Below are 15,068 nucleotides of genomic sequence, written 5' to 3' on the forward strand. Positions count from 1 at the left end.
GTCTATCTAAAAAGCCTGATTTTGGGGGAAGAGAAATTTCATAATTTGTTAGGTTTGGAAAGTTCTCGGGGAAATCCTTATTTGGTGGAGAGATTTTGAAAATCATACAAGATTTGGTACTTTGACATTTGGCATTGGAGTACCATGAATGAGGAAATTGAGTCTTAAGAAAATTTTGTTTTGGTGGAAGAACAAGAAAAGCATCCTTTAGAAAGATTCATTTTTCTGTATTTGGGTCACCAAACAGGAGAAATAGCATACACTTCCATAAGAAAAATAAGGGTATGAAGGCTGCATGGTAATTTTAAATTGTGTCAAGATCAAGTTTGTAGCAGAATTGACAAAAGATAGAAGATTTCTACATAAAGACGGCAAGAAGTTCCTTTTTTGAAGATGACTTAGATGAGCATGCAGATCAGAAATCTGCCTCAGACTGTGTCTCCCCCAACCCCTAGACTGCTGTGTGAGATGAGACTTCTAAATGTGCAATTATATTTTATCTTTTTCTTTTGGGTCTCTATATCTGTCCTTACCAAAGGGACTGCCCCTTTGACTTATTAATGCGTTGATCATCATCTTCTCTTTCCCTCTTTCTATATTTGTTGAGAACAATCTATTCTTGCTTAAAAGGGAGATGGATGGAAGGAAGGTTGTGTATGGAAAAGAGAGTGAGATAGCATTCATCAGAATGGAGACAGATGTGGAAAAAAGATTTGAATACATAAAAGAGGATGAATTGGGAGGAATGAGTACAATTTTTCTCTCCACAGAAATTACGTAATATATGAAATGAAACCAAAAGGGATCCATACAGGCCAGAGAGTTTTGACTTGCAAGAAATACAGGAAAATAAACTAACTGTAGGAGACACTATCAAAGTGAATTAGTGCTAGATTATTTTCTAGCAGAGGAAGAGGGAAATTTGAGCAATATCATGGAGAAATCATTTCCCTAAGTTCAGAATAGCCATCAGTAGAATGGGAGACATAAGGAAGGAGTTATGTTTCACAGAGAAGGTAACACACAAAGCAAAGGTCCAACTGGTCTGGAACTTGTTTTGAGGTTAGAAGGCAGCTAAGTAGAATAAATGTGAAGTGTAGCTTGGAATTCTCATGAATAAGAAGCTAACAAATGTTGATTTCTCTTCTAGGAAAGCTAAAGGTTCATTTTCACGGTCATCCCATACCTACAGGTATGGGAAGGGAGAACATGGTATTGGAAACTATACACCCTGTATTACCTAGTCAATGAGGTCCTAGGGGACAGACTTTGTAGTCAGGTAAAGGTTTTTAAGGCTTACTTTTGTTTCTGGAGGCTGTTCTATTCACCCCTCCAGAGTGTGAATAAGTTATTTCTCATGGTCTTGCCTCAGAAGCTGGTGTTTGGCTGAGGTCATCAATGGGCTGGGCCCGTTATCCCTGGGCCCAAATGTCAGCTACCCTTACAAGCCTAGCCCTCCATTGTCTTACCTCCAGGGAACCTTCAACTACTGCCCATTCTTCATGCTAGCAAAATGCTTTTTTATTGGTTTCTGCTGTCCTGATGCCAACTTATTGGTCACGCCCTTCAAGACCCTCCATAAATCCATTCTCCACTCACCCCAGACTACTGGAGCATGCCTAGATCCCTACCACAGTCTTTCTGAATATAAGACCCAACTTGCCTCCATGATAGTGCTCAGATTCCATCTGGACCTTATCACCAGGGTTCAGTTTCTAACTGGTCCATGTGTAAGTCACAAATGTACATGTCCTTAACCAGTCTACCCCAAATGGAAGACCTATAATCAACTTTTTCTCTGGCTGTCAAAGAAGGCTTGGTTCAGTTTATCTGGGAAGGGCAGGGGTTTGCTATTTCAGGTTCCGACCACCCCCAAACCTCAACACAATGACTTGCCCAAGGTCACATAGCAACGAAGAGTCCAGTGCAGGATTTCAACCTGGCTATTATTGCTTCTATAATGAAAAGTTTCTAACAGCACTTACATGCTGCTTTAAGGTTTACACAGCATTTTCTGGAGCTAATCTCCTTCTTTCCTCCACATATTCCTAGCACTTAGAAGCTATGACTGTTTTTGAACAGATTTTTCTTTGACATACTAGGAAATGGTGGCTGAGAGATCTCAGGGGCCCGTACCAGGTTGGAAGGGGGAGATGGGTCCTCCCACCCGGGAGGTTGCCTCGCCGCTTCTGGGACAGCTGAAGAGAACCAGGCAGGCCTGGGCTGAAGCAGGCCCAGGGACCAGGGTGAGGGCCTCTCAAGTGACCCCCGAGGCAAGGAGACAAGAAAGGCAGGAAAGTCCTTGTGATTCTGAGTGTTGAGCCACTGGCAATCTGCTGTACTAAGGGCGCTACACTGGGGAAGGGGGAAGGTAGGTCCCTGGGACCTCCATGGTCTCACCCGATCTGTGTTCCCTGAGTGCCAGGGATGGAGGGCACTGGGCCAGGCAAGGTAGCTGCTGTGTCCAGCGATGCCATGGCAGAACGCCCCGCTACACTGTTTCCAGATGTGCACGGCACAGCCGACCAGCAGCACGACAGCCAAAGCGCACAGCAGCTCCCAGACTAGTGTTGGCCACTCTCCTGGCCCCTTGTCCCACCAATTGGCCCCCCACCACCCCTCCTCCCACTGTAACGCCCCCAAATTTCCCATCCCCCACCACATAACACCCTGGAAGCACACTGCCTCCCACTAAGGCTTGTGCTCCCACTCAGTCTCCGGCCCCCTTGGCAGCTTCAGGGTCACCAGGGTACTTGAAGGACCTCCAATCCACCTCCTCTGTGGATCCTGAAGACAACTGAGGGCTCCCAGTGAACCGTGCACAAACGGGAACCAGGCAACCAACGAACGTTCCAAGTTCCCCAAGACACAGGCTCAACCTAGGCACTGGAATGCCAGAGCCTATATGCCCTTGAGCCCCACCCCCTCAGTTCTAAGGATGGGGCATCTTAACTGATCTAATCACTCCTACCCCTTGAATGGATTGGAGACAGTTCTGCCCCACCCAGTCCAATGGACTTCACTGAACCAGCCCCAGTGTCCCCAGTCAACCACAACTACCAACCCCAGGGACCTGGCCACACAGGAGCTTCCTTCCTCACCCCCAGGGTTCCCTCAGTCAACTGAGCCCCCAGTTGAATTCTCTAGGACCACCGAAGACAGGTCAGATCTGGTCAGATTTTCCCATGTCCTAACCCTCCTAAGGCATGATGACAATCTCTGTACACCTCCCTTGAGTCCAACTTGTTGACCCCCTCAGGGGTACCCAAGCAGGGTTCTGCAGCAGCAGTATCCTCATCAGGAACACAACCATCACTAGACAAAGGTGCTAGAGGAGGTTGGAAGAAGCTCACATTTGGAAATGGGGACTCAGGGATGATTCCCTGGTCAGACCTCTCTTAATCAGGGTGCTTCTCTTTTCATTCCTTATTTATCCTCTATATAGTTTGCTTTGCATATCGTTATTTGCATGTAGTCTCCTCTGGTAGAATGTGAGCTACATTCATGGCAGGCAATGTCTTTGGTCTTTTTTTGTTTTCCCAGTGCATCACCCATTACATGCTGGGTCATCTCCAGTCATCCTGATGAACATTTGGTCACTGGACCCAGAAGGCTCAGCAGGAGAAAGGGAGGTTGGTGAGGCGGTACGCCCTAACCTCGCTCAAAACATAGTGAACTGCAAGTCATGTCAACTTTACTCTGATGACATGGTCTTCTTCAAAAACTAAGGACAAACACAGACCTATGAGTAGACGTAGATGCTTGAATAGGGATGCAGCTAGCTGGGTACCTCAGTTCATCTTTTCGATTTTGTAGACCCCTACCTTCTCCTCTCCAAAGGAAGGTAAATTTGAATGGCCAGAGGGCCACCAATAAACGTGGGGTTAATTGGCTATATTTCTTTCTTTCTTTCTCTTTCTTTCTTTTGTTCTGTCTTTCTATCTTTCTTCCTTCCTTCCTTCCATTCTTTCTTTTCCTCTTTCTTCATTTCTCTCTTTTTTATTCCTTCCTTCCTTCCTTTCTGTCTGTCTGTCTGTCTGTCTGTCTTACTTTCTGTCTTTCTTTCACTTTCCTTCTTTTCTTGCTTCCTTCCCTCCTTCCTTAAATTCTTCCTTCTTTTCTTCTTTCTTTCCTTCCTTCCGTCTCTGTCTCTCTGTCTTTCTCTCTCTCTCTCCCCAAACCTTAAAGCAAGTACACTCATACATGGCACACCAATATGTCCCTGACCAAACTCCACTTAATATTTTTCTGAACCTTCTTGGTTTAAATGATTATCAGTAGTCACTGTTGCTCTTTCCCTCCAGTCGTATTTACTCTTATTTTTTTCTTTTGATCATTACAATGGCCATTCCCTGATTATTTCTTAAAGAGTTCTATTCATTAAACATGCATAATCACTCTCTAAGAGAATTCCAGAATAGGACTTAGCAGAAAAAAACAACATCTCCCACTGCATCCCGGCCCATCTCCAGTTATCATGATTAATATCTTGTCACTGGATCCAGAAGGCTTAGGAGGAAAATACGAGGCTGGTGACCTTGCACAGCCCTCCCTCACTCAAAACAATGTCTAGTGCAAATCACGTTATCATTTCTCTGATGTCCTTCAGAGGCCTTGGAGTCCAAGTCCTTCCCAAACAAAGGAAGAATACAACAGGTAGAGTTTCAATAGGAGCCTCAGTTGTGTGGAAGAAGGTGCAGTAAGACTGCCAAAGAGACTTAGGGGGATTCTGTTTTAGATAGCTTGATCCATGGCTGGCCAAGGTGGGAGAGTACCAACTCTTGGGAGCATCTTTAGAGCTAAATAGATTAATGTTTGGTAGTATTCACTTGTCAATGCAAGTGATCCTGGGAGTTGCACTTAAGGACCTCATTTAAAGCTTATTCAATTTTTTTATGAAGATGGGACTAAGTATTTCATTTTCTCTCCTGTTGATCTGATCTATTTACATTTATATATATATTCATGTCTTTCTCTAAAATGGTTTCATACATTGGCACGTTATTAAGCATAATATCTCCTTTAAATTGCTTCAATTTTACATTAATTAGTTATAAAGATATCTTTACATTTTGTTTTTTACATATTTATCTTCAAATATATCCATCTCCCACGAAGAGACTTCCTTTAAAATAAAAGATTTTAGAATGTGTAGCACAACTAGCCAATACATCAAAAAGTTTTTACATTAAATCAATATTCCATACTGATAGACCCTTAATATTTCAAGGGAAGGAGGGAAATAAATTTTGATATCTCTTCTAAATGGATAAAGAGTTCATTAGACTTTCAGAGCATTCAGTTAAATTTCTATAGCAGTTCTTGACATTCATACAGTTCAATGATTGTGGACCTTGTTGAAGTGGTTCTTCATATGTCAATTTCTATTTAATCTTGTGTCTTCCCATGTAAAGGAGGATGATCAGAGAGTTTATGAACGATAAGGTGGGGCATTTAGCCACATTCCTAGCCTAATTCCTCAGGCTTCTCAAAGAGGTTCAAGGCAAAGTCCTGGGTAACTGTGTCCTTCAGTTAGGCTGAGCAGAGAAGAAGTGGAACTTCTATCAGGGTAGTAGCTTACTCATGTAGTTGGAAGTGCATGTGTTCTCTGTGAGTGCTTGCAGAAGTGTCTGTGTTCTCTGGGAGTGTGCTGGACACTGTCTGACTTTCTTTTGGCCCTTCTGTAGACACCAAGAAAGGGCTTGTGTCCCCTCCACCATCTGTTGGGATGGTGCTGGGAGCAGTGAAGGACAAGGCAGCTGAACCTGCCTCTGCTGCTGCCTGAGTATCCCATGCCACTAGTGTGGCCTTTCAAAGCTCTCTAGATCCTTGGCTGACTGTGGACTCTACTGGAGTCAAGAAGCATGGGAGGTTTATGGGAGAAATCAGGATCACTCTGGAGGATCTCTTAGGTGAAACTGAAGTTTTTTGGGGAAAATCCGCTGGTCCACTGGGTGTCTCAGATCTGAGCCCATTTGTGATCATGGCCACAATGAGAAGTGTACACAGAACGGTAGCTGAGCCTACAGAGATTTGAAATAGAATCTCTGACTGTGGAGCTCATCATGGGGATGCTGGTAGACTCTGCTGATTTTCTGGTAACATCAGACTCCCTAAGCCCATGAAATGTGCTCCTGGAAGAGAATGCTACAAGCAGAGGAGTTGGTTAGTTTATGCGGGCAGGTTTGGTGTTATTGTCACAGGGATATCCATTTTCTCTCAGTGGGATAATACCCAATCTCCTGAGCTACACTTTCCTCCCCCATGCACATCATGGGCACTTCCTCCCGTAGAGCACTCTCATCAGCCCTGCTCAGGCCTTGAACCTATGCTCTAGCCATTTCTTTTCAAGCCTCCTTACTTCCTTGATGCCCACACAAAAGACTGGTCTTGAAAGATTCAAGCTTAGTCTCCAGAAATTCAGCCCTGGCCTACCATGGTCCCCATAGGTGCATCACTCTCCTCATATATTTTTTCATCGAATCCAAGCTCATGCTTCATCTCACTCTCTCCTTTACCGTACACGGGTACACTTTCATCCCCCAGATCCTCTCCAGGTCTGGAAATTTGACCCAATCCTCTCTCTCATACTTCTCTAATGTCATGTGTCCATGTACTCCACTTGTTCCCCAGGTACCATTCCTTCATGATGAGGCACTCAGTTGCCTCTCACTGGTTACCACTCCTTTCTAGGCCTTGTCTCCCCCATTAGATGCAAATTCCTTGAAGGCTGGCTGCCTGAGGAGCTCCATTTCACACTGTTTCCCTATCTTTGCTGATATAAGCTGTGACCTTTGACAATGCAGAGATCAAGTTCCCAACAAGGCCAGTGCGGACTGCTAGGGCAGTTTGACCATCCAGGGTAGAAATGCTTTTGACTTTCAAGCCCGTGGGTAGTTTTCTGTGGTGCTGGAACAGTGACTTCAGCAAGCATTTTGAAAAGAAAACTAGCAGCACTGGTGCCTCTTTCAAGCAATTGCTCCCTTGGCCCAGTGGATAGTGCTTGGTCAGAGGGTGTCCACAGGACTAGTGCCATGTGTTATGGGGTTTTCTGAAGGGCAAAACAAGGTGGGATGGGTCCTGCTGGGTTGTGTCCGTGAGATGGCACCTTTGGAATCCTGGTCCTCCTCCAGCCCTGAGATCAGAGTGAAATCTGATAGAGTAACTGTGTTAGTGACCTTGATTGCAGTACAAGACAATGGATGCTTTGTGTCAATCTCCCATGGGGCTTTGGTGATTTTAAATGAACTTTGAATTTCAAAGAGGATGGTCTGGGTCACAGCAGACACACTTGAACCTCATCTCATATGGACAGGAGTCACTGTAGTTCCCCCTCCTACCCACTGCCAAGTGGAAGAAGGGTATATATCTCTGGCAGTCAGAATGGCCTCAGTACTTTTTGGAGTCTCCTCTGCAATTGTAGGAGGAGGTATGGCTGAGCTCAATTCAGCTGCTGTGTTGAGCCCTGGAGGAATTGAGTTGATACTTGTTATTGTCCTGCATGTAATCATGCTCTCTGTAGTCAGAGGAACCTCTGAGCTCCCTTCTGTCTGCTTGTGAAACAATATGAGCATCAGTCACCACAAAAGTTGAGCCTGCCATGGTGATCAATGAACCTCCAGGATTAGTGTTTGAGAACAGTTGATCTTCAGTAGAAGTGGTAGTCTATGGTTCAGTTGTGCTTTTGTCTGACACTCTACTTGGAATCTCGGGGCTGAGAGTGACCACAGGACAGAGAGGGCCAATATCTGGGATTTTGGTGATAAAGGTGATATCCGGCCTTGGGACAGTTGAGCTGATGTTCACCGTGGTGAGATAACTGGCTTCAGCTTCAGTAGATGAGGGGGAAACTGTGCTTTGTCCAGGGAAAACCATGCAAGTGGTGCTGGTAGTAAGAAGCAGTGCTGAGTTCACTTGAGATTCTGTGCTGTGCCCTGTAAGAGTCATAGCGATATCCCCAGCCTTCTTCTTCAATGGAGACTGGAGATTTTTTGTTGCAATCACCAGTGGAAGTAAGCCACGAGTGGTACCTAACCCCCTTGGTACTTCTCCCATAAAAGCAGCTGAGGACATAGGAGATACAGGTAAAGGAGTGATCAGTGAAGCACCTGTGCTACTTTCTCCCACTGTACCCAGAAGCTCTTGGTTGGGAGGGGACTCGAGATAAAAAGACACCATATCTGTGACCCTGCTGCTGAGGATGACACTTGGGCTTTCAGTTCCAGGAATATTTAAGCTCATAGCCTTAGACTTGTAAGTATCCTCAGAGATGGTGACTGTAGACAAAGGAGAGAAGGTCTGGGGCAAAGTAGACATAATATCTACCAATCCTGTTGACATATGTGGCTTCAGTAGAGGTCAAGAACCAGGGAACCTCTGTTTTTATTTCAGGCAGAGCCCCAGCAATGCTGGTGATGGAGATAGCAGGTGCTGGTGAAGTGAATACCAAGGATGAGTCTGATTCTCCTTCAAGCCTGACCCCGGACGTACTTGGAGAGTGGCAAGGAGTACTGTAGCCAGCTAACTCTGCCCTAGACCCTCACAAAGGAGTTGAGATGTAGTGAGCTGTACTCTCAGCCAGAAGAAACATCCCTGGGATGAGTGTGCCAGCCTGTGATGCTGCAGTGCTACATGATCTGATGGTCTCCCACACTGATGTGCTACTAGAGGCCAAACTGCCATGTCAATGTCCACTGTCACCTAGTTCTGAAGTCATTCATTGGTGCAACAGAGGGAGTGCCTCCTTCAGGGGGTGTGAAATCTGTCCTGTTGGACAAGTGCCTGTTAGAAATCTTGAACTTGGTGTCTTGTACACATCTGAAATGCAACACATCCAAAATTCTACTCATTGCCCCTCCCTGTAAACCTTCATTTTATCTCAGTTTCTCAATTTCAGGCTATCACCATCTTCCTAATCACCCAGGCTCACAGTTCAAGATTACTCTCTTTCACTCCCAATCCCATGTCTAATCTGGTGAAAAGGAATACAGATTTTGCTCTCCTGACACCTCTGCTATATGCTCCTTCACTCCTGTGACCCTATCATCATCCTGGTGCAAGCCCACATTACCTCATTCCTGGACTATTGCATTAGCCTTCTGGTGGGTTTTCTTGTCATAAGACACTCTTGTCCATCCTCCACTCAGCCGCCAAAATGATTTTCCTAAAGCCCAGGTCTCCCCATGCCATTTTACCATTGAATGAAATACAATGGCTTTCTGTTACCCTCAAGAATCAAATAGAAAGTGCTGGTTGGCATTCAGAGTCATTCACAGGCTGCCCCCCCTTTTATTTGCCAATCCTCTTGTAGTGACACTGGCCTTCTTGCTCTTCCTTGCATTGCCTCACCATCTCCCAACTTAGCACATTTTCGCCGACTGTCTTCCATCCCTGGAGTCCTTTCCCTCCTCATTTTACTAACTTCCTTCAAGCCCCTGTTAAGATTCCCCCCTTCCTGTAGAAAGGTATTCCTTTCCTGTCTATAGGAAGGTGTGATCTTAATAGACATGATAACCTTGATTCTTAAGGGATCACTATTAATTCTAGTGTCCTTCTTTTATTGATAATCTCCGATTTATCAGGTATTTACCTCATCCTCCCACAGGACTTGTCAAGAGGCCAGCTCTCAGCTCATCAGGAGAGACATCCCTGATGCAATTTCACTGGGCTCTGAGAGAGCTGTGTGGCCTGTTGGAGTAGCTCTCACGCTAGGGTCCTGGTGGAGAAGGCAGAATCAGCACTGCATGTAGCCACTGGTGTAACAGAAACAGTATACTTCTCAAAAGCTGTGGGCTATGTAGGTTCAGTCGCAAGTGATACAAGTGGGATTCTCTGAGCTCATCACACTTCTTTCAGAGAGTGAAAAGAAAGTCCTGGAGTAACTGGTCTCTTCACTGAGGCTGGGCAGACAAGAGTTGGAGATCATATAAAGCCATTCAAGTTACTCCTTGACCTGTGGGCTGCTTGTCTTAGAGTATCATGTGGTCTATAGGAAATTGTTGCCCACTCTTTTACACTCCATTGACTTTTCTATAGACACCAAGAAAGTTCGTGTGTCTCTTCCAGGAGATGTTGGCATGATTCTGGGAGCAATGGAGGACAGGGCACTGACCATGACTGTGTTACTGTCTAGGGCAGGCATCCTACTTTTCTGGGGTGATTCACATCATAGACATATCTGGGTTTGGCCCAACTCCCATGGCACTGATGGATGTAGGATTTGAAGGTAGAGAAAAAAATGGGCCTGATTTCAATTCCTGTTATTCAGACAGAGACATGGGTAGAATCAAATCCAGTGGGCCATGGAGCCTGGGTGGTAGTGGGACTCTTCCTAGGGGATATTTCTGATAGAAGCATGTCCAAAGGGAATGCAGAAAACATTGTCCTGGCTCTACTTATCTTTAAAAGGACTGCTGGAGATTGAGCTGACTATGGCCTCTATTGGAGGCAAGGAAAGTATTGGGCTTTCAGCAAGCCCAAGGCATCTCCAGCCAATGTTTCATGTGATATTGAGGCTTCTGTGAAAGAGTACATGATTATTCTCTGTTTTGTAGGCCTGAAACCAATTGTGATGGTGGCCACAGTGAGAAGGTGGAGCTTCAATGGCTCTTGTACCTGGAGTTGTCTCTATGATGATCATCTCTGTTGCTGTGACAGAAATGGTATCTCTCTCAATAGAGACAATCTTGGGGATGCTGGTGGACCCTGTTTAGTCTCTTCCTAAGTCGGATCCACTGACATTATCCAATGTCACTATTCTTGAGTTGGAGAATTCTGTGCTCATGTAAGTTAGTTGGAGTTGGCAGTTGGTTGAAGTGTGCCTAAGTGTTGAAGGACAAATTTTGGTCTCATTTAGACAGATTTTTATTGCCTCTTAACATGGCGCCTTCTATATTCAAGACATCTCCCAAACCACTGCCTCACTTTCCCCTGCATTCATTAGTTCAGCTTCAGTTCCTGGATAAGCCTTACCTATGGTGTAAGGATTCCATCAGAGACTGCTATACACTGCTATGCTAACCTTAGTGTGGCCACGTTTGTCTGTGAGGCCCATGTAAGTGAACCAATCCCATGACAAGATTCATTTTTGACTCATGCAGATCCCAGGACGACTTGCAGAACAGAGATAAGAGGAGAAGGTACTGATCCTTACTTGCAATTTTATTGATATCTGTGGCAGAGGAATGAATTAGGATAGACAGTTAGACCCGGGGGCAGCTAGATTGTTCAGTGGGATAGAGCACTGGTTCTGAAATCAGGACGACCTGAGTGAAATCCAGCCTCAGATATTTGACACTGGCCATGTGACCCTGGCAAAGACACTTAACCCCAACTCTCTTGCAAAAAGATAACAAATGAAAATTAAGCTCAGATTAACTGACTGATTGATACTTGCCCAAGCCCTTACCCACAATTCTCCAAAGTTGCTATTACCCTACAGGCTTCACTGGAGAAAGCAATTAGACAGGAAAATCTGGGTACCACATTTCAGGAAGTATGTCAAAGGAATATGATTCAATCTACACTGCTAACGCTTATCCTTGTGAGGCTTTGGTCAAAGGTTCACATCTACTTTAGAGTTTTCTCTACTTTAAAATATTTGTACTAGACAACTAAATTCCCTTCAAGTCCTAGTAATATGAGTCCATAAGTGCAAGCAGAATGGTGAATTGTTGGCCAAGTAAAGATGTTTGCCATTCCAGTCATGGCAAGAGATATGACTTCAGATGTAGCAGAAGATGAGGTGCTGTCAGTTCTTTCTCCTATATGAGTCACAGAGCTACTGCTGCTAAAAGTAGCATGACTTGCCACTGTTGATACAGGACACAAGACTGTTTTTGCTCCAAGCCTGAACCCCAGGAAAGGAGGGTGTACTGTAGAGTGGAATTGCCATCTGGCCTGGTGCTAGACACTCCAGCATGACTTGCCTTGAGGTCAGCTGAGGTCTCAGCAGGAAAAGATGCCCTGGCACCATTGCTCTCCATCCCCGACTCATCTCAAATGAAGGGGTGCTTATGGAAGCCATATAACTAGCCAGCTGTCTGTTTGCAAGAGTGATGAAAAATCTAGGATCTCTTCTAACACTAGGAGGAAAAGATGTTTCTCCAGTCACTGGTCCAACTGATCTGGCTGCCCTCTCAGAATGCAAGGTCTCCCTCTGTTCAGAGGTAGGAGGTAGAGTTTGTGTTGTCAGGGCTCTTGTCGTGAGAGGAGAGGGGATAGTTTGAGAAAGGTTGGCTCCTTGTCTTACATCATGGGAGCCAACAGTGGATGTTGTCTCTGGCCTGGTAAAAGTTGGGGATCCCTCTGAATGTGTTTGATATTTGAGAGTTGTGTGGTGTTTGAGTGTACATTCCAGAAAGAAAACAGACAGTGTTATAGGCCCAGATATCCCTTGGTAGGTGCCAAGGAAGAACATGTGTTGGGATGATCCTTATAGCACGATGGTGCTGGGCAGCTGAGCCAGACTCTCTTCAAGTCTAGGAGTCTGACTTCGGTGGGGTAGTGACCTCAGCTTGTACTGGATTCAGTGCTGGGTTTTCTCCTGGTTCTTTGCCATGGAAAGTTGAAAGAGAGAAGGACATGGAGGCAGGAGGACTGGTGCCCATCCCTAAAGCTGAGGCAGTTGTGCAGAGGATATCTGGTCGAATTGTCATAAATATTGATCCCATACTGGTTTTCTCCATGGTAATTGTACGTGCTTTAGACAGGATGATTGGGAGAAGAGAAGGAATTCTCCCAGGGACACTGGTCTGTAATGGAGTGCTTGACTCAGAGGTAGTTGTTGTTTCATCTGAAGTCAAGGTGAACAACAGACTCCTGGTTGCCATGTTCCCTCCTGCAGATGTCTTGGGTACAGCAGGGGTTCTCGTTGAAGAAGAGGTTGATTGTGTGTGAGGGTGTCTTGATTTACTGGCCAGTTGTCTCAGTGGGAACATGTTGGCTGGTGGACTGAAGTGAAGGAAGTACCTCCATGGCAACTGACTCTGTTGGAGCATTTGACAAAGAGGGTGATCTCAAAGATGGTGTTCAGCCCTGAAAAGTCACAAGTTTGAGGAGATGAGCCTCCTGCCTGGGTTCTTTTTCTAGGGAATTCTGTGATTGAGTAGTTGATTGGCACATGTGAAGGCTGCAGGGAAGCAAAGACAGCAGGCTATTCATCCCCATTTCTCCTCAATAATGCAATTCCATCTTAGGGAGACCACCCCTACCACTTCACTTTCTCCTTCAATGCCTAACATAAACACATTTTCCCTGATATGTGTAAGTTAATCCACCAAAGGGGCTCACTGGGGACCATGACTAATACTACTCTGGGGTACAGCATGCAATATCTAGCTGGCCTAAATCCAGCCCCATTCTGCCCACTACCCAAGCCTCACTAGAGCTCTTACCTAGGAACCCTAACCTCTGGCGCAGGCCCCTCATATCATTCTCTTACTGGTCCCCGTACCTATGGTCCCTCTCCTAAGCTCACCTCGGTGCCCCTCTTCTATTCAGTTAAGATGCTCTCTGACTTCCCTCCTTGCCATGTAAACATCACTCTTCGCCACCTAAATTCTGCCACCTTCTTTACTTAACTTAGTTCTAGCCAAGTCATCCCTCTGCTTCCCTCCAGCCTCACCTGTTATGCTGGCCCTGTCCCACCTAAGCATCAGACTTTGCTCCTTTCTCTTCAACTCTGATTCCAAACCTCCTCCTCTCCTACCCCAATGAGCTCTGATTCCTTTACTCCTCAATTGTCTCCCTCTACTGTTCACTCTCACCTCTTTTTTTCATCCTGACTCCTTATTAAACCAATTCATTTCCACACTGTAGCCCACTCCTGTATCCCTAGCCCCTTCATCATTTCCTCCCTTATTCCCTTTCAAAACTCAGCCTTCGATCAGTCCCCCCCTTTCCCACTATGCATACTACACATATGCTACAAGATGAAGTTGGAGAAAGTCACACAATCGTTCTGACTAGGTCCACGACAAATTGGTAACACCACGTCAACCGGGCCCTCACTGCTCTAGGCAAACCTTCTATACCTCCCTCATCAGCTCACTCTTCTTCTCTCCACAGTGAATCTTACAAACCTACTCATCCCTCCTCAAACGTCCTATGGTTCTCCCTCCCCTTATACTCTCTCTGCTGAGAACTTCACCTCATACTGTACAGAAAATATTGAGAGCTTTCCCCATGAGCTCCTCATTCACGTGTCTTCTGCCCCTCTTTCCTGTCTTCTCACCAAGTCTAACACCTGAAAAGGGGGAATTCTTTCCATCTCATCTCCACCAACAGTTTATCCCACTCTACCATCTGTCTCCAGCTCCTATTTTCAGTCTTTCACTCCTGCTCTTTCTCTGCTGCTTACAAATATATCCTCATCTCCCCCTTCCAAGAAAACCCCTCACTTGATCCTACCATCCCTTCTAACTCTCATCTTCTCTCTTTTCTGTCCTCTGTGGCTAAACTCCATGGAAAGGCCACTACAAAAGACCCTTCCACCATTCTCTCTTTTTAAGCCTTCACCATCCTGCTATGACCTCACTACGACACAAAAACTACTTTCTCCAAAGTTATCAGGGATCTCTTCGTTGCCAAATTCAGCAGCCTTTTCTCTGTCCTCATTATTCTTGACCACTCTGAAGCCTCTGAACCCCAGGACCATTCTCTCCTCCTTGATACCCTCTCTTCTACAAGTTTTCAAGGTTCTTTTCTAACCTCTCTGATTGCTCCATCTCAGGTTCCTGGGTTGCTTCCTCCTCCAAACATAGGTGACTCTCAAGGTTCTATCCTGGGCCCTCTTCCCTATACACTTTCACTGAGTGATCTGATCAACTCCCATAAATTCAATTATCATCTGTATGCTGATGGTTCCCAACTCTAACTTTCCTGCCCCAATCTTTCTACTGATCTTGTGTCTCTGCGTTTCAGATATCTCAACCTGAATATCAAGTAGACACATGAAACTCACCATGTCCACAACTGAACTCATTGTCTTTATCCTTAAACCATTTTCCACTACTCCTTTCTGTACCCCTGTAACAAATAAGACCACAGTCTAGTCCACTAATCCTGGA

At 45.4% G+C, this 15,068-nt stretch overlaps 1 protein-coding gene across 5 annotated transcripts in view; it reads right to left on the reverse strand.

Moving 5' to 3' along the window:
• The window catches only part of LOC140524859 (golgin subfamily A member 3-like), a 71,296-nt gene that overhangs the window by 12,372 nt on the left and 43,856 nt on the right, over nucleotides 1-15,068 (reverse strand). The window lies entirely within an intron of this gene.

Source organism: Notamacropus eugenii, chromosome 2, assembly GCF_028372415.1.
Source record: "Notamacropus eugenii isolate mMacEug1 chromosome 2, mMacEug1.pri_v2, whole genome shotgun sequence".
Taxonomy (NCBI): domain Eukaryota; kingdom Metazoa; phylum Chordata; class Mammalia; order Diprotodontia; family Macropodidae; genus Notamacropus; species Notamacropus eugenii.